The sequence below is a fragment of the Serinus canaria genome, chromosome 2 (genome assembly GCF_022539315.1).
Source record: "Serinus canaria isolate serCan28SL12 chromosome 2, serCan2020, whole genome shotgun sequence".
NCBI lineage: Eukaryota > Metazoa > Chordata > Aves > Passeriformes > Fringillidae > Serinus > Serinus canaria.
In genome coordinates, this window is record NC_066315.1 from 2,782,908 (window position 1) to 2,801,684 (window position 18,777).

The window sequence follows — 18,777 nt, forward strand, 5'->3', positions numbered from 1 at the left end:
TTGATTCTTGGGAGCATCCCCTGGATCCTGCTATGGCAGGGGAAACTGAGGCACACAGCTCCTTAGCCCTCCCCAAACCCAATAAAAAGACCCCAAGGATTTTTGGGCCCATAAAACCTCGATCTGGGGTGTTGTGGAGTAATAGTGATTTGATTAAAATGGGAATTTTGGAGTGTTTTCCTGCTGTTTGGAGGAAATGGGGGTGCCCTACCTGGATATGTTTAAGGCACGTTTGGAGCATTAGTTGGGAGCATCCTCTGGATCCCACTATGGCAGGGGAAACTGAGGCACACAACCTCTGATCCCCTCCCCAAACCCAATAAAACGACCCCAAGGCTTTTTGGGCACATAAAACCTCAGTTTGGGGTGTCACAGAGTAATGTCCATTTGATTAAAATGGGATTTTTGGAGTGTTTTCCTGGTGGTTGGCACCACCTGGATGTGTTTAAGGCACATTTGGAGCATTAAGTGGGAGCATCCTCTGGATCTCACTACAGTTGGGGAAACTGAGGCACACAACCCCTCCCACCCCTCCCCAAACCCGACAAATAGACCCAAGACTTTTTGGGCACATAAAATCTTGATTTGAGGTGTCGTGGAGTAACAGTAATTTATTTAAAATGGGATTTTTGGGGTGTTCTCCCACTGTTTGGAGGAAATGGGGATGCTCCACCTGGATGTGTTTAAGGCACATTTAGCTCTTGGGAGCGTCCTCTGGATCCCACTATGGCAGGGGAAACTGAGGCACACAACCTCTGATCCCCTCCCCAAACCCAATAAAAAGACCCTAAGGCTTTTTGGGCCCATAAAGCCTCGATTTTGGGGTGTCGTGGAATAATGTCCATTTGATTAAAGTGGGATTTTTGGGGTGTTTTCCTGCTGTTTGGAGGAAATGGGGATGCTCCACCTGGATGTGTTTAAGGCAGGTTTGGAGCATTAAGTGGGAGCATCCCCTGGATTCTGCTACAGCAGGGGAAACTGAGGCACGCAGCTCCTTACCCCTCCCCAAACTCAACAGAAAGACCTCAAGGCTTTTTGGGGCATAAAACCTCAGTTTGAGGTGTTGTGGAGTAACAGTAATTTATTTAAAATGGGATTTTTGGGGTGTTCTCCCCCTGTTTGGAGGAAATGGGGATCCCCCCTGGATGTGTTTAAGGCAGGTTTGGTTCTTGGGAGCATCCTCTGGATCCTGCTATGGCAGGGGAAACTGAGGCACACAACCCCTCACCCCCTCCCCAAACCAAATAAAAACACCCCAAGGCTTTTTGGGGCATAAAACCTCAGTTTGGGTTGTAGTGGTTGGTTTATTTAAAAATGGGGTTATGGGGTGTTCTCCTGCTGTTTGGAGGAAAGGAGGATCCCCCACTGGGAGGGTGTTTAAGATACATTTGGTTCTTGGGATCAACCTCTGGATCCTGCTGTGGACGGGGAAACTGAGGCACACAACCCCTCACCCCCTCCAGCAATAAGGCCTCAACATTTTTTGGGCTTGAAACCCCAATTGGAGGAGTTAAGAGGCAACACTAATTATTAGGAAAGGGGATTTTGGGCACGTTCTCCCACTGTTCAGAGGAAATGGGGATCCCCCTCCAGGATGGTGTTTAAGGAACATTTCCCTACAGCAGAGGGATCCCCCAAACCCCCTCAGGACCTGTGGGACACAGCCAGCCCCCAACACCCTCCAAAAGAAAGCAAAGCTTTGTTATTTCACCCCCAGCTCTGCCTGACTCTCCCTGGTGCTGAGCCAGGGGTGGATTTTATCACCCCAGCACCCCCAGCCTCAGCCAGGAGCTGGCTCCCCAAAATCCTCGTTCACGGTGTTTGTGGGGGCCCTGTGCAGAGTCCCACGGTGCTCCCCCACCTCCAGCACCAGGACAGGCTCTGCCCCCCCAGGAGGGGCTCCTCTGATGGTGACCTTGGTGATGGTTGTGTGCCTCAGTTTCCCCCTGCCCAGCAGGATGCAGAGGGTGCTCCCTAAAGTCAAATGTATCTTAAACACCCTCCCAGTGGGGGATCCTCCTTTCCTCCAAACAGCAGGAGAACACCCCAAAACCCCATTTTTAAATAAACCAACCACTACAACCCAAACTGAGGTTTTATGCCCCAAAAAGCCTTGGGGTGTTTTTATTTGGTTTGGGGAGGGGGTGAGGGGTTGTGTGCCTCAGTTTCCCCTGCCATAGCAGGATCCAGAGGATGCTCCCAAGAACCAAATCTGCCTTAAACACATCCAGGGGGGGATCCCCATTTCCTCCAAACAGGGGGAGAACACCCCAAAAATCCCATTTTAAATAAATTACTATTACTCCACAACACTTCAAATTGAGGTTTAATGGCCCCAAAAAGCCTTGGGGTCTTTCTTGGGTTTGGGGAGGGGTAAGGAGCTGCGTGCCTCAGTTTCCCCTGCTGTAGCAGAATCCAGGGAATGCTCCCACTAATGCTCCAAATGTGCCTTAAACACATCCAGGTGGGGGATCCCCATTTCCTCCAAACAGCAGGAGAACACCCCAAAAATCCCATTTTAATCAAATTACTATTGCTCCACGACACCTCAAATCGAGGTTTTATGCCTCCAAAAGCCTTTGAGTCCTTGTATTGTGTTTGGGGAGGGGTAAGGAGCTGTGTGCCTCAGTTTCCCCTGCCATAACAGGATCCAAGAGAACCAAACATGCCTTAAACACATCCAGGTGGGGGATCCCCATTTCCTCCAAACAGCGGGAGAACACCCCAAAAATCCCATTGGGTCACTGGGATGGTGACCACCTCCAAAAGCCATTCCTGCCCCCAACCCTCCTGCAGACACCACCCAAAGTGGCACATGGATCCACACCAGCCTGAAAGCAGAGCAGCACAGCAGCTCTGAAGGGCACTGGGGGCATCCCCAGAGCCTTGGGCATTCTCATCCCACCTTCCCAGCTCCTCTGGCTCCCCCAGCCACTCCCAGCTGCAGACACCCCTGTGGAAACGTCCTGCACTTGTTTAGACTCAGCCCTGGTTGCTGTGCTCAGTAACTCCTTCCAGATGTGAGCAGCTCTTTGCATAACGTCCCCGTGGCCACGTCCTGCCTCTGCTGGGTTCATTGCAGAGCTTTTGAGATTTATTTTTTTAATTAATTTTTTTTATTTTTTTTAATGCTCTTTCTCATTCTCAACCCTGCACGGCTCCAGAGGAAAAAAAATTCCTGGCCAGTGCCACCAGAACATGGTCCTTGTCAGAAAGGTTTTTGTGAGATGAGTGTTCGGCCTGTCTGACATCTCTCCTACCCTGGAAACTTTTCCAAAAAGCTACATAAGCTCCTGGAAATGCAGCCAGTGCTGGGGGTGAGGGTGAGATGAGGCTGGAGGTGGGAGACAGGGATTTAAGCTCTGCTCCAGGGCCCAAATCCCTGTGGCCTTTTCATGGATGCGGCACAGGGGACCAGGGAGCTCCAGAACTTGGAGTCCTCATAGCTCTGGGACATGAAGGTCTGCAGGGGTGGCCAAAGCCCTGGAGCCACTCTGAGGGGCTCACCAAGAGGTTTTTTTGGAAGAAGCTGAGCCCATCTCTCACGTGGAGATGTGGTCTTGGCCAGGTGCAGTTTTCCTTCCTGGTGAGGGAGAAGCTGCTCCTGCAGGGGCCACCAGGACAAGGGGAAAAACCTTGGGAGGGGCACAAGCAGTGACACACTTGTGGGAAACCCTTCCTTTTGAGCACAGAAGTGTTCCTGAGAGACAAAACACAGGTTTTGGTTTCCTGGCCACAGCCCCCCAGGGGCTCCATGGGGTCTGCTGAAAGAACCTCCTGAGGGTCCCTGCAAATCCCACCCCACCCCACCTGGTGAGATCCCACCCAGCCTGGCTTGGGGGCTTTGTGGTGTTGGTTCTTGGGCATGGGGGGGACTGACCCCTCCTTGGAGCTTCTTCAGCTGCTGGGATTGCTGGCTGAGGGTAACTCCGAGCTCTTGGTGCCTTCATATGAAGTTCTGGAAGTTCTGGTGTCTTCCTGGAAGGCTGTGGGCTGGGAAATGGCTCTGGCACAGCTTGCACAGCATCACTGGCTGTGAAAAATGATGAAGGGAAGGTGAACAGGGTCCACAGAGGGATCTGAGGGCCCAGAGCTCTGCTCAGTTCCTGTTAGGGAACAGGTTCTCCAGGAAGGCAAAGATCTGGAGAAACAGGCAACAAGGGGCACATGGAGTGAGCTTGTTGACACAGAAGTGTTGGGTCTCCTCCCTGGGACTTCCCAGCAGCGTGGTGGCCACAAAAGGGACATCTCCTGCAGGGACATCTCCTGCAGCTTCACCTCTTCCTCGAGGAGGAGTTTCTGTGGTGTCCCCCCTTCCCAGGCCATGAGATGGCAACTGCAAGGTCACAGAGGGTCTTAAATGAAAGACCAGCCACAACAACACTGAGGAAACTTTAGGGAAACCAGGAGAGGTTCCTGCTTCCGTGGTGCTATTGACAGCTGGTATTTCCATTTGCAGTTCCATGGTCTCAGACTTCCCCAAAGGAACTGCCATCAAGGACAAGGGACCATCAAGGACAAGGGACCATCAAGGACAAGGGACCAGAAGAAAGCTGAGCCCCTGTAAGAGCTCAGGGAGCTTTGGGTTTGTGAGGAACCACGCAAGAACCTGGAGGTGTTTGTGTAGCTGGGGCTCTGGGGACAGAGTTTGGTGGTGGATGTGGCAGTGCTTGGCTGTTAAGGGTCAGACCTGATGACCTTGAGGGTCTTTTCCAACTTAATGATTCTGTGAGGAGCCACGTGGACCTGGAATGATGAATTCCAAGTTGGAACCATGGCTCTGCCTGCCTGGGATTCCCTGCTTTTACAGCTGTGCTCTGCTGAGCATCTCCTCTAGGCTGGAATTCCCATGGAGAGGTGCTCCTGGAGATGGTGGGAGGAGGTTCTGTGGTGTCCCCCCTTCCTGAGCAGGTCAGGGCTTGGGCAGAGCAGGAGGGAAGAACCCTCCAGATTCCCCTGGGACACAGGATGGAGGCTGGGGACGTGGTTAGGGACATATCCTGGGCTTGGCCAGAGGTTTTCACTCAGCAGCTGGTTTTCTGAGCAGGATCATGGAAAAGAAGGGATCAAATCAGGCCAAGGGAGGGAGAAAGGAAGAATAAAAAATAGGGGAAGCAAGAACATTCCTGGAGGCTCTCTGGCCTCTCTCCCTCCAACCTCCTGAGAGGAGCAGGAGGAGGAGAGAGACAAAACAAAAGGCACAAGAAAAGAAGGAGCCAAAATAGCACTAAGACCAGGGTTGTGAGGTCCAAAGCAAGCAGTGCTGGGGCAGGCCCCTTCCCAAAAACCCGTCAGGCCTCGGAGGATCCGGGGGTCCTGCAGAAAACGCTGCCCTTTTATGGCCAGGCGAGGAGGGCCGAGCACAGGATCCTGCCCTACTAAGGGAAAACATCTCCTGCTCAGTGTTTGCAAGGAGAACACCCACAGTGAGTATAGACAAGCTCTCAAAGGACGGCTGAAATACTGCTGCTCGTGTTGACCCCGATTCTTCTCTTCTTTTTTTTCCTTTTTTATTTTTTTCTCTCTCTCTTGGAGTTCTCACTTCTGCCTCCAGGGCAGGGAGGGTGGGAAAAAAAAATAAAAAAGACATTTAAAAGGAAAAGTGATGATCCAGGCAGGGCTGGCTGGGTCCAGGTGAAACCCTCCCATGGTGAGTGGGGAGCAGGTTCAGGAGGGTTGGGTGGGGAGGTGGGTGAAGCCCCCTGAGCTGTTCCCCTTCCAGCAGTGGCTGTGCTGGTGTTTATCCTGCTCTGGGCTGGTGTTTATCCTGCCCTGAGCCGTGGAAGGGCTGTGATCCAAGCAGGGAAGACGTTGTTACTCCACTCTCAAGCACAACGTCTGTGCCAAGCCCATCCATCCACTGCTGCAAATCCCAGCCCTGGCTGACCCAGGATCTGCTGTCTGGGATGGAACCACCACCTCCCAATGCTGCAAATGCCTCTCTGCCCCATGGCAGGTGGTATTTTCACCAGGAATGACTTATTGCCTCTGTTTGGCTGAGGCAGGGAGGGAAATCCACACTGCAAGTAAGACCCTGACTCATAAAAACCCCAGTGAATTTGTATTTCTCTGTATTTTTCATGCACCCAAGAATTTATCCACCCACAGGTATCTTCTGGATTTGGCAGCAGCCAGGTTTCAATTCTCAGAGGAGCTCATGTTGGATTCTAGGCCTTTTTTTCTATCAATTTTGTAATCTCCAGGTTTAATTTTATGTTTGGAAATGCCAATGATAGGAAGTTTTAACCTTTGAGTTAGCACACAGCGATGAGAAGATCCAAGAATTAATGAAAAAATGCTTGGAGAAGTGAACTTGGTTTGGTGGCCAGGTTTTGGTAGTGGGGGGCTACGGGAGTGGCTTCTGTGAGAACCTGCTGGAAAGTTCCCCCATGTCCAGCAGATTAATTCCAGCCAGCTCCAGGACTGACCCAGCCTGGCCAAAGCCAAATTCATCAGAGATGGGAGCAGCACCTCTGGGGAAAACAGATTTAGGCAGTGGGAAAAAAACTCTGCAGCTGCAGACAGAGAGAATGAGGCCTCAGGTTTAGCTTTTATTATTTTCACATTCTGTGCTGCTTTAGTGTGAGGGTCTGGGCTTCCCATCAGGGCATGGTGAGCTCTGTGCACAGAGCAGGGAGACAAAACAATTCCTGCTCCAGCTGGGCACCAAGGACAAATGAGCCAAATCTCAGCCCAGGAGCACAAACCCCGTGGGCTGGAGAGAGAAAAACAAGCAGGGTGGGAGTGCCTGGGCTAAAGCTGGGCTGGGACAATGAACTGCAAGGTGGGAATGGAGCAGAGCTGATCCCAGGGAGAGACCCCGGGAGCGCTGGTGCATTTTGGGGCCATTTTGGGTCATCTTGGGTGCAGCCCTGGCTGGGCTCTGCTGCTGCCCAAGGTGCATCCATGGAGGAGATCCTTGGAATCAATCCCTGCTTTATTCTTTAGCTCTGCCCAGTCTCTGTTCTAGATCAGCCCTCACAAGGCATCAAGGGCAGTGAGGATATGTGAGAGGAACAGCCCTGCAGACCCCCAGCAGGAAGGGCAGGAGATGCTGCAGGTGCTGGAGCTGCGATTCCCCTGAGATTCCATGGTGCAGCCCCTGGAGAGCCCCTGCAGCCCATGGATCCACCTGCAGGACATGGAGCAGCCCATGCTGGAGCTGGGGGATGCTCCAAGACCCTGTGACCCAGTGGGGAGCCCAGTTGGGGCAGGCTCCTGGCAGCACCTGTAGATCTGTGGGGGAATGAGAACAGGAGCAAGTTCCTGGCCCACGCTGGAGCTGCATCCATCCCAGCCCAAACATCTGCCCAGCTGTTGGACTCTGAGAAGTACTTCTAGGCTAGCAGAACTGGAGCCAGGTGAGGCTGTGCTGTGTCTCCTCACGCTGCCTGACTCAGCGTGGCTTCAGTGTCTGTGCATCCCCGGCTGTGTTGGTGTTGGCAGACATGGACTCGTTAGCGGCGAGACTCATTAGAACTGGGGCCCTGGGGGATGTTCTCATGGAATCCTACAATGGTTTGGGCTGGAAGGAACCTTGAGATCCTTCATTTCCAATCCCCTGCCATGGCAGGGACACCTCCCACTATCCCAGGCTGCTCCAAGCCCTGTCCAGCCTGGCCTTGGGCACTTCCAGGGATCCAGGGGCAGGTGGGTCTCCTAAATGTGAGGGGATCACAGAGCAGCTGCCATGACCCTGCTTTTGGAGCTGGCTCTGCTCATCCCTTTGGATGAGTTACAGCAGAGCATTGCCAGGTCTTCCTTTTGGGTGGAAAAGGGCTTTTTTGAGAGTTATTTAAGAGCAGGTTTTACAACCAAGGTCTGTGCTCTGCAAGACGAGCTGAGCCAAGCCAAGCAGCCCGAGCCAAGCTGTCCTCACTGCTGTTGTGTTGGAGGAACAATCTCTATTAACAACTTGGCTTGGCAGTTTCAACATTTTTGGGGAAAGAAATATTTTTATTCTCCCACCCGGCCTTTCTCCAGCCACTATTGGCTACTGCTTTCCTGCATGAACAATTTAACCCCTGTGATGTTCAGGGCACTGGGCAAAAGTAAATTTAGTAAAATTTAACCTTTTCCTGATAAAGCACATGGATTCTATGATCTAGGTGGGAAAACCACAGGTGTTTATTTTTTTTTTTTTTTTAAAACCCTTCACAATACAATTAAAGAAACTATGTTGTCACATGACTGGAGGAAAGGTCCTTTTGCTGCTGAGAACTGGTGGAAAAGACAGAAAGCAAGAGATTTCAACAGTCATTTCTTGGGATGGATGTGGTACAGCAGAGATTGAGTCCAGGGTTTGTCAACATCCTCACCCACAACCTGCAGGAGCAAGAGCAGCCCCACATCTCCATTTCTGCAGGAGAGATCTTCTGAGGGCATCAAGCGCCACGCTGAGGGCAAGAAACTCCAAAAGGCTCTTAAAAAAATGGAAAAAGCTGAGAAGAAATTTCGAATAAGCTTTGGTGTAAGAATAGATAAAGCAAAGCACCTGGAGAAAAAAAGATCTGAACAGCTCTGGTGCTATGCCAAGGCTGGGACTGGCACCACGAGCTGAGATCTTGGACTGCCCCCAGAAATCACCGGCTCAGCGCGTGGCCAAGGAGTGTTCAAGGTGGCAGCTAAAAAGAGACAAGAAATTGAAATTTCTCAGCGTGCCCTGCACACATCCAGTGCTCAAGGCTTCACTTTGCTGCTGCAGGAAACCCTGGTGGGCTCTCATTTTGATAACTCTGATCTCCAAGGGGAGCACGGTGGTGTTGGAGAAGAAGAAAGAACAATTAAATGACCACTGGGATGGGGCAGCTGCTTTACAAGGTGAGATGGCAGCTCAGGGTCGTTCAGCCTGGAGAAGAGAAGGCTCCTGAGAGCTTATGAACCAGGGGCAGCAAATCCTGAAGGCGATGAAGTCAGTGAATGTGAGGTTATTATCAAATTATAGAGATCATAAACTCCTATGGTTTGGGTTGGAGGGACCTTGAGGTGTCACCAAAGAGGAGGAAAATTTCCCAAGTGTTCTGTCCCCTTGAGAACCCAAATTCCTCGAGGAAGGGATGTTGTGTGGTGCAAGCTGTGGGCCTATCTGTAGTGGCCAGCAGTGGTGAAAGCAGTGAAGAGCAGAAAGCACTGGAGGGCCTGTGTGCTCCTCATAGATGGCACCACAAGTGAGGAGAAAAAAAGTTTCTCAGTGTCCCTGAAGAGCCTGAAGCACTCTGACTGTGGGGAGAAGCAGGAGCTCATCCAAGGAGCCAAGGAGAACTATTCCAGGGAACTCCAGTGGTGCCTCCAGCTGCTCCTGGGCTGTTGGATCCCAGTGGGCTGTCATTCTTTCACCTGCTCCTTCCTGCAGTATTCCTCCAGTGAGGAAAGAGGGATACCGGAGTGTGCTGCAGATGGCATTCCCAAACACAGGGGAGGAAGGGGCTGGACAGTCTTCCTCAGACCTGTTGTCCTGTTTTTTATAAGATTTTCTAAGCCTTCTGTTGTTTACATTCTTGTAACAATCTTTCTCACACACTTTATATAAGTAACTCATTGGTTTGCATTCTTTTATGGAGGAGGAGAGATTTGATGAGCTGCTGGTTTGTCCAGTGTCATTGGAGAGGGGGCACTGTCCAATCCACTGTCACTTTTGGAAATGTATAAATGTTGGAGTCAGAAATTAAAAGTGCTCTTTTACCCTCAGAAAGCTGCGTGTCCATGTTGAGTTATTTTGTGTCCTAGAGGGACAGACACCCCACCCAGAAACCCCCGAGGAAGCTCCTCCCTGCGAGGACCAGAGCTGCCTGGGACAGGGAGAAGAAGCTGGTGGAGCTCATGGTGAGGACCAAAGGGGCTGAAGAGCATCTCCTGGGGATCTCGAAAAGTGGGAAACTGTCACCATGATATTTTATGAAAAATCCCTTTGCCAGGATTTTTCTCCTGAGAAACCTCAGAAAAGAAATGTAAACAATAATTATCTGATTGCTTGGGATGTGCTCTGGAGGTTGCTCACCAGCAGGTGCATCTTGGATTGGTTCCATGTGAATTGTTTTTAATTAATGACCAATCCCAGTCCAGCTGTGTCATTCTCTCTGAGTCATGGGTTTTAGTTATCATTCTTGTTCAGCCTTCTGATGTCTCCTTTCTCTTTCTTTAGTGTAGTTTTAGCATATAATATAATTGTAATATAATGTAATATAATGTAATATAATATATATGATATATGATGTAATGTAAGTGTAATGCAATGTAATATATATATAATATAATGAAATGTAATGTATAATCAATGTAATATAATATAATGTAATGTAATGTAATGTAATATAATGTAATGTAAGTAATGTAATGTGATGTATATGATGTAATGTAGTGTAATATAATATAATATAATATCAATACTATAATATAATATAATATAATATAATATAATCTATATAATATAATATACTATAATATACTATAATAGAATATAATATAATATAATATAATATATATAATATATATCATAAAATAATAAATCAGCCTTCTAAGAACTTGGAGTCAGATTGTCATCTCTCACCTTGTCCTGGGGACCCTCACAACACCACAACAGGAAACAATCCTGCTGGCTGAAGAAATTCCTGAATTCCAGCTGGTACATTACCTGTGTGGAGACTCATTAGGAGGATGAGGAGCAGCTGGACCTGGTGTTTGGGTACCTGAAGGAGGTGTACAGGGAGAAGGACACCAAGAACCTGCACCAGGTCCTGGGGGATGGCACCAGATTGATCTCAGATGTGCTGTTTTACCTGAGGCCATCATCTGTGCCTTGCTGCTGTGGATGAATTGATGATGGGAAGGCAGAAACACATTAAAGAACCACCTGTGAGCCAAAGAGAGAAAGTTCTTTGATGAGCAAGTCCTGGGAAGCAAAAAGCCCAAGATGGAGCCAGAGCCTGTGGAGAGCTGAACAGTGGCTGGGGCTGTCCTGGGGCCAGGTGTAAATACCCAGAGGTGATTTGTATAAAACGTGGCATTTTTTGTAAAGCCTGTGTGTATATTCCCAAATCCTCTGCTCCCAGCTGGCTCTCAGCCCTTGCTGCTTCCCCTGGCCTTGCTGTGTTCTGGATCCTCATCATCTGTGCCCTCCTGGACACCTCCCACCAGACCAGGAGGCTCCAAACCTGGTCCTGGAGTGTTCCCTCCCTTTTGCTTCTGGAAACGACCAAGGGTTTTGATAAACTCACAGAAAAATGGGGCAGGCACTGGAGCAGACTCTCCCAGAGGCAGCAAGAAGCACTTGGATCAGTGCTCAGCACCTGCAGCCTTCACCAAGAAATAAACAATAAACCTAAATCTGCAATAAACTGCCAGAGAGCCCCAGGGCTGTGCAGAGCTTCTGCTGCTCCACCAATTTCCACGTGGGTTCCTTTACCCACACACCCAACCTGGGAAGGGATCTGGTCCTGCTCTGGCAGTGGTGCCTGGTGTCCTCCCTGCTCCTGACAAAACCAGGGGGTTCCAGGCAGGGAAGGGTCCTGGGGGCTCCCCCTTCCTGCCTTCCCTTCATGGATCTCCAAGGGTGGGAAATCAGATTGGTGCCCAGAGCTGCCACCTGGATCGCAAAGATTTGGGTTCTTGTTTTGTCATGTCAAGTAAAATTCCATGGAGAAGGAATCCAGGTTTGCTTAAACAAAAACATTCCCTTTTCCTCTACCTGAACCAGTGGAATGCTGGTTTATTGCCTCTTCTGAGGCCGTGCATTTTGGGAGGATTTAATTGTCTTTTTCTCATCTAAACTCCCAATTTAATCCTGCCCAGCTCCCTGCTCACCTTTGCTGGAGCTGTGGCACATGGAAGCAGCATCACCAAGAACTAATTAACGATGAATAATAATAAATGACACATAAAACCCCCTGATTAGGCTTTCTCTGTGATAATGAAGTGAGATCTCCTTGCTTGACCAGTAAAGTCCAAAGGTAAAGAAGCAAAAAGGGCTTTTACAGAATATCCACAGATGTTTAATTCAGCTGTGTGGTGAGGTGTTCAGGCCCCAGGCACATTCAGGGTCCTGCTTTTTTTCTCTCCAGGTTCCTGGGGGCTGAGTCTGGTCTTGGGGCAGTACAAAGATAAGGGACAGTCAGGGAGATGGGAGGGAGTGGCTCAGGATCACAGGAACAGAGATAGGAACAGGGGAAGGAGCCAATGGGGTGTAATTTAGGGGATGCCCCCCAGGGCCTCCACATTAAAGCTCATCCCCTCCTGGACACCTCCCACCAAACCAGGAGGCTCCAAACCTGGTCCTGGAGTGTTGCCTCCCTTTTGCTTCTGGAAAAGACCAAGGGTTTTGATAAACTCACAGAAAAATGGGGCAGGCACTGGAGCAGACTCTCCCAGAGGCAGCAAGAAGCACTTGGATCAGTGCTCAGCACCTGCAGCCTTCACCAAGAAATAAACAATAAACCTAAACCAGCAATAAACTTCATCCCTCATCCAACACACAGTGCAAAGGGGGTGGAATGGTTCCTGTGTGCAGAGTTAAGGGTGGGGTCGCTGTGACAGCTCTGAAGGGCGCTGGGGTCACCCCTGGGCTTGCCAGGTGTGGATCTGCAGCCTCTGCCCAGCACGGGGCTGGCAGCTCAAAGGCAGCTTTGCATATCAAAGGAGAATGCAGCAAGAAGCAGCTTTTCATTAGCCAGGAAGTCACAAATTGATACCTTGATTGAAATAATTATCAAGAATTACAGGAAATACCCGGAGATGCATTTATATTCAAGAGAGTCTCCAGGGAGTTGGGGAAACTTTGCCCTAAATAGGAGTTTTCTGCTCAGGGATGCAGCACGAAATCAAGCCCCACCTTTCAAATCCCCCATTATCAGTCCTGCCTTTTACCTGGTTTCTTAGAACAGATTCTTACTTCTTCTTCTTTAGATACTCCTGATTTTTAAGGCTGCTGTGGAAGTGCTGGAGTTCCAAAGCAGATACCTAGGAACAGCAATAATTTCACTGCCCCTCTGTGATCAGTCTTACACTGATCTCTCCCCTCTGGCTCTCAGGTCCCTGGAATCCACAGGATCCATCAAAACAGGAGTATCCAGGGAAGCTGTGGCTGCCCCTGGATCCCTGGAAGTGTCCAAGGCCAGGCTGGAGCACCCTGGAGCAGTGGAAGGTGTCCCTGCCCATGGCAGGGGGTGGGATGGGATGATCTTTAATGTTCTTTCCAACCCAAACCATTCTGGGATTCTGTGAAATTGGTAACATGAAAGACAAGAAACCATCTTACTCTGGGAATATTCATATACTGGAAATATCCGGTGAGTTTTCCTCCCCTGCTTAAGCCATGTTATATAATGCCCCAAACAAACAAACAAAAAATAACCACACAAAAAACCCAAACCCAAAACCAGAACCAACCAACCAAAAAAAAAAAAAAAAGCAACCAAAACCAAACCCCAAAAAACCCCAAAACCCACACAGGGAAAAAAAAAAAAAAAACCCAAACAGAAAAACAAACAAAAAACCCACAAAACACCCAAAAAACCAAACAAGAAATCAAAAGAAGAAAAAATCCAGGATGCAGATCCCACAGAAATAGTCTGATTTATGTTAGTGCCAAAAATCCCCATTACCTGCTGGTATTTGTGCTGAAATATTGAGCAGAGAAGGTTCCCTGCCCATGGCAGGGGGTAGGAGTAGATGAATTTTAGGGTCCCTCCCAACACAAGGTTTTCCCTAATTCTGTGATCTAAGGACACAGGGGTGATGTCAAGGCCTTGAGGAGGTGTCTCAGGGTAGAAAGCTCGGGCTAAATCCAGCTGGAAAGCTCAGCTTTTCAAGGCTAAACTTACAGTGGGGTTTAGGAACACCAAGGCTCCAAGGGTGGCAATGGAGAACAAACCCCAGGCACCTTCAGCCAAGGTTTTGTAGGACCCAAATCCAGAAGCTGAAGCTCAAATGAAACTGAAGACACCAGGCAGCCCCTGCTCCCATCCCTGCAGCTCCAGCACAGCTGGAAGAGGGGAGATGGCAGGGACAGATGACACTGGAGGGGCTGGAGGAAAGCAGTGCTGGAAGAGGGAACATTGCTCACAGCAGTTCTTTATGATCCGCCAGGAAAGCGAGGAGATGCACAGCCTGGGACTCCCTGGGGATCTGTCCCAGGCCTGGTACTGCTCAAAATATTTTTTTAATAATTACTTGCATGAATAGAAAATGTTCTTCTTCCAGCTGCAAATGATAGCGAGGAGGGAGGGAGTGGGAGCGCTCTGGAGGATGGGCTGGGACTCCAAAACAAGCTTGGTGCAGCAGAGAATGAGACTGGGGAAAAAACCAGTCTGCAATTTAGGAGAAACAAAGGGAAAATGCTGCTTGTATAAGAGGAGCTGGGCTGCTGGGGAGGGAATGGGGCAGCAGGGATGGGGCAGAGGCGTCACAGCCCTGTCTGGGATGGGCAGCCCTCCTTGTTCTGAGGGACAAGCAGCAAACCACAGGCAAGGGCAGGGAAATGTTGCCTGCAGGAAACGTGGAGAGGTGATTTAGATGCCTGTGGATCCAGGGATCCTCACCAGGAGTGGGTTGTCTGCATAGATGTGGGGAGTTGAGGAGGTTATGGGCTGGTGGTGGAAACCAGGGGTTTATCATCACAGGAGCTGGAAAAGAAATCCAAACAAACTCCAAAAACCCCTCAGGCTCCCCCAAAATAATCAAAGGACTTGGAGTTATGTATTGCAGAGAAGACAAGGTTTGGGCAAGAGCTACCTTGCTACCTTAGAGCTTTTACAAATATTTCAGGCAGTCTGTTCCCCTCTGTCTAAACTTTTACAGGGACTTGGAGTGACAGGACAAGGGGGAATGGATTCCCACTGCCAGAGGGCAGGGTTAGATGGGATTTTGGGAAGGAATTCTTCCCTGTGAGGGTGCTGAGGGGTTAGAATAGAATTCCCAGAGAAGCTGTGGTTGCCCTGGATCCTTGGCAGTGCCCAAGGCCAGGTTGGACAGGGCTTGGAGCAGCCTGGGACAGTGGAAGGTGTCCCTGCCATGGCAGAGTGGGGCTGGATGGGCTTTAAGGTCCCTTCCAACCCAAACCATTCTGAGATTCTCTGATTTTCTTAGAAGGAAATAGGTTGTTCTCTTCCTCTCTGTGACCAGCAGTGATGGGTTTATGCAACAGAAAATGAGCTTTAATTTAGACAACAACAAAGTCAGAGATTTTGTCTTGGTTTGTTTTTTGGATTTTTATTTTTAATAAAGTGCATAGTAGTGCATAGTTCAGGCAATTTTGGTTTTGGCAGTCCAACTGCTCAATATCAGCCCTGAAAATTTTTTCGTAGATTGGTTGGATAAGAAGTGCTGTGATTTGTACAGCTGGAGTTGATCCTGACTCTGCAAAGGAGGAAACTGTGCAGAGCTGGAAAGGCCCTTTTTGCCATGTTCTCTGGCACAAACTCCTTGTGAAAGGTGTCAATTCAGAGCTATTCATGGAAGTGAAAGATGAGCATGGAATCTCTGCAGCTTCCTGCAGAAAGTCAGCAGGAAATCCATGGCTGAAGCTGGATTTCTCCATCAGTGTGTGGGTTTTGTTGCAGAGAGCAGTTTTGATAAAACAGATTTGTTTTTGCTTTGTTTTCCCTCCTGGTTTAATAGAAGAGAGGTGTAGTGTTACATTCCTGAAATCAAAAATCACACCAGAGACACGACCAGGCAGCCTGGGTTGGATGTGATGTGAGCTCATGTTCCCAGATTCTGTACTGCTGACCAGATTTTCCTCAGACAGCTCTCACTTGTGTAATAACCAACCCTGCCAAGCCCAGAAGGGAATCACATCTTCACAGCAACTTGTGAACTCTCAGGAGCAGACAATTGTCCCAGATGATTTTCAGTGGCTTTGGTGGCACAGGGAAACCAAAATGCACCTCAAAGTCCCTGCAAGGGCTCCCACTCACCAGCCCTGCTTCCCACAGATGAGAGCATCGAGTCCTTGACATCCTCTTCTCTCTTGGGCTTTTTTTTTTTACAATTTTTCATTTTTAAAATGAGCAATCGTTTGCCACAAGGGGAAGATCTGATCTTTGAAGAAGGGAGAGGAAAGGCTCAGGGTCTAGAGCCCATGGGCTGAGGGTGATTCCTATTTAGCCAGAGGTGGAGGACCTGAAGGTCTGCATGGAATATGAAATTTCTAACATGGCCCCTAAAATCATCACAGAATCCCAGGATGGTTTGGGTCGGAAGGGACCTAAAAGATCATCCAGTCCCACCCCTGGAATGGCAGGGACACCTTCCACTGTCCCAGGCTGCTCCAAGCCCTGTCCAACCTGGTCTTGGACACTTCCAGGGACCCAGGGGCAGCCACAGCTTCTCTGGGAAACTTTGTCCAGGACCTCACCACCCTCACAGCCAAGACTTTATTCCTAATATCCAATATAAACCTATTCTCTCTCAGTTTGAAGCCATTCCCCTCATCCTGTTGATGCCCCAGGTTTCAGCTTTTATATTTTCACATTCTGTGCTGCTTTAGTGTGTGGGGCTGAGCTTCTCATCAGGGCATGGTGAGCTCTGTGCACAGAGCAGGGAGACAAAACAATTCCTGCTCCAGCTGGGCACCAAGGACAAATGAGCCCAATCTCAGGCCAGGAGCACAAACCCCGTGGGCTGGAGAGAGAAAAACAAGCAGGGTGGGAGTGCCTGGGCTAAAGCTGGGCTGGGACAATGAACTGCAAGGTGGGAATGGAGCAGAGCTGATCCCAGGGAGAGACCCCGGGAGCGCTGGTGCATTTTGGGGCCATTTTGGGTCATCTTGGGTGCAGCCCTGGCTGGGCTCTTGTTTTTCTCTCTCCAGCCCACGGGGTTTGTGCTCCTGGGCTGGGATTTGGCTCATTTGTCCTTGGTGCCCAGCTGGAGCAGGAATTGTTTTGTCTCCCTGCTCTGTGCACAGAGCTCACCATGCCCTGATGGGAAGCTCAGCCCCACACACTAAAGCAGCACAGAATCTGAAAAATATAAAAGCTAAAACCTGAGGCATCATTTTCATTTGCCAAAATTCATTGGGGTTAAATTATGTGGATATTGCCCAAGTTGGTGGTCAAGGCACCAAGGAGAGAGGAAGGACCTTCCTCATCCTCCCTCACAGGGTGCACCATGAGCTGAAAGAAAAAGCAACCCCAAGAGGGAGAGCAGCCCCTTCCTGTCTGCAGGAACTAATTAAGGAATTTTGCAGCCTGAGGCCAGGAGTGGGACATAATGGCAGAGTGGGAGCTACAAGTGTTCACAAGCTGTGTTGAGCTCAGAACTCTCCGTGCCAGAATCACAAAATCCTTAAGGCTGGCAAACAGCTCCAAAATCAAGTCCAACCATTACCCCAGCACTGTTCACCACAAATCCTGTCCCCAAGTGCCACATCCGCACATTTTTTGAGTGCTTCCAGGGATGGGGATTCCACTAGATTCCACCACTGCTCTGGGCAGCCTCTCCCAATGCCTTACCACCCTTTCCATGAGGAAATTTTTTCTGCTCTCAAATCCAAACCTCCCCTGGCCCAGCCTGAGGCATTCCCTCTGCTCCTGTCCCAGTTCCCTGGCAGCAGAGCCCGACCCCTCTGGCTGTCCCCTCCTGTCAGGGAGTTGTTGACCCACAAGAGCAGAGCCACAGGATCCCTCCTGAGCCTCCTCTTCTCCAGGCTGAGCCCCTTCCCAGCTCCCTCAGCCACTCCTGGAGCTCCAGACCCTTCCCCAGCTCTGTTCCCTTTCCCTGGACACTCTCCAGCCCCTCAGTGTTTCTTGTGCTGAGGGGTCCAACATTGCACACAGAATTCCAGGTGCAAAGTCAGAGAATCCCTGGGATAAGGACATCACTTTCCCTGGGATGCACCCCATTCTTGTAAGGACAGGTGTGGCTGTCACCGTGGTCACAGGAGTGATGGGACACCAGCTAGCAGCTTGGTGACTTTATCACTCTCCACAGTTTCCTGAAGGGTAGTTGGAGTCTGTCACATTCCTACTTTCTGGAAGAATCCCTTTGCCCAGGATTTTTCTCCTGGGAAGCTGAGAAGCCTCAGAGAAAAGGAAAACAATTCTGATCTCAATTGCTTCTCCTGTGCTGTGCTCATGTGGAATGTGTTTGGAGATTGTTCACCCCCAGGTGATTGTTCCATTGCATTCTGGTGTGTTTTGACTCAATGACTGCTCAGGGCCAAGCTGTGTCAGGGCTCTGGAGAGACTCAGGAGTTTTCATTATCTTTTTAGCCTTCTGTCTGTATCCTTTCTGCATTCTTTGGTACAGCTTAGTATTGCATTCTTTAATATAATATAGTATCATAAACTAATAAATCAGCCTTCTGAGCACATGGAGCCAGATCCATCCTTCCTGCCTTCCATCGTCTGGGGGCAACCCAAATACAACAGTAGTCAGCTGGGGCTGGGCTCTGTCTGCAGCAGCACTGACACACCCAGAGCTCACAGCCTCCAGCTGCACCAAGCGAAATCCAGGTTGGATATCAGGGAAAAGGTTTTCCCAGAAAGAGTGATAAAGTTCTGGAATGGCTGCCCGGGAGGTGGTGGAGTCCCCATCCCTGGGTGTGTGTGACAAAGCCTGGATGTGGCACTGGGTGCCAGGGCTGAGTTGAGGTGTCAGGGAACGGGTTGGACTGGATGATCTTGAAGGTCTCTTCCAGCCCTGAGATGATGTCATTCTGTGGTTCCTTGTGTGACTGGAGGGTGCCACCAGAGCAGCCACTCCCAGGCTCTCACAGAGCCCACCCAGGTAGTGCTGAGTGCCACGGCGTGGGTGATGCTGGCATGTAGAGGCTACCAGGATCCA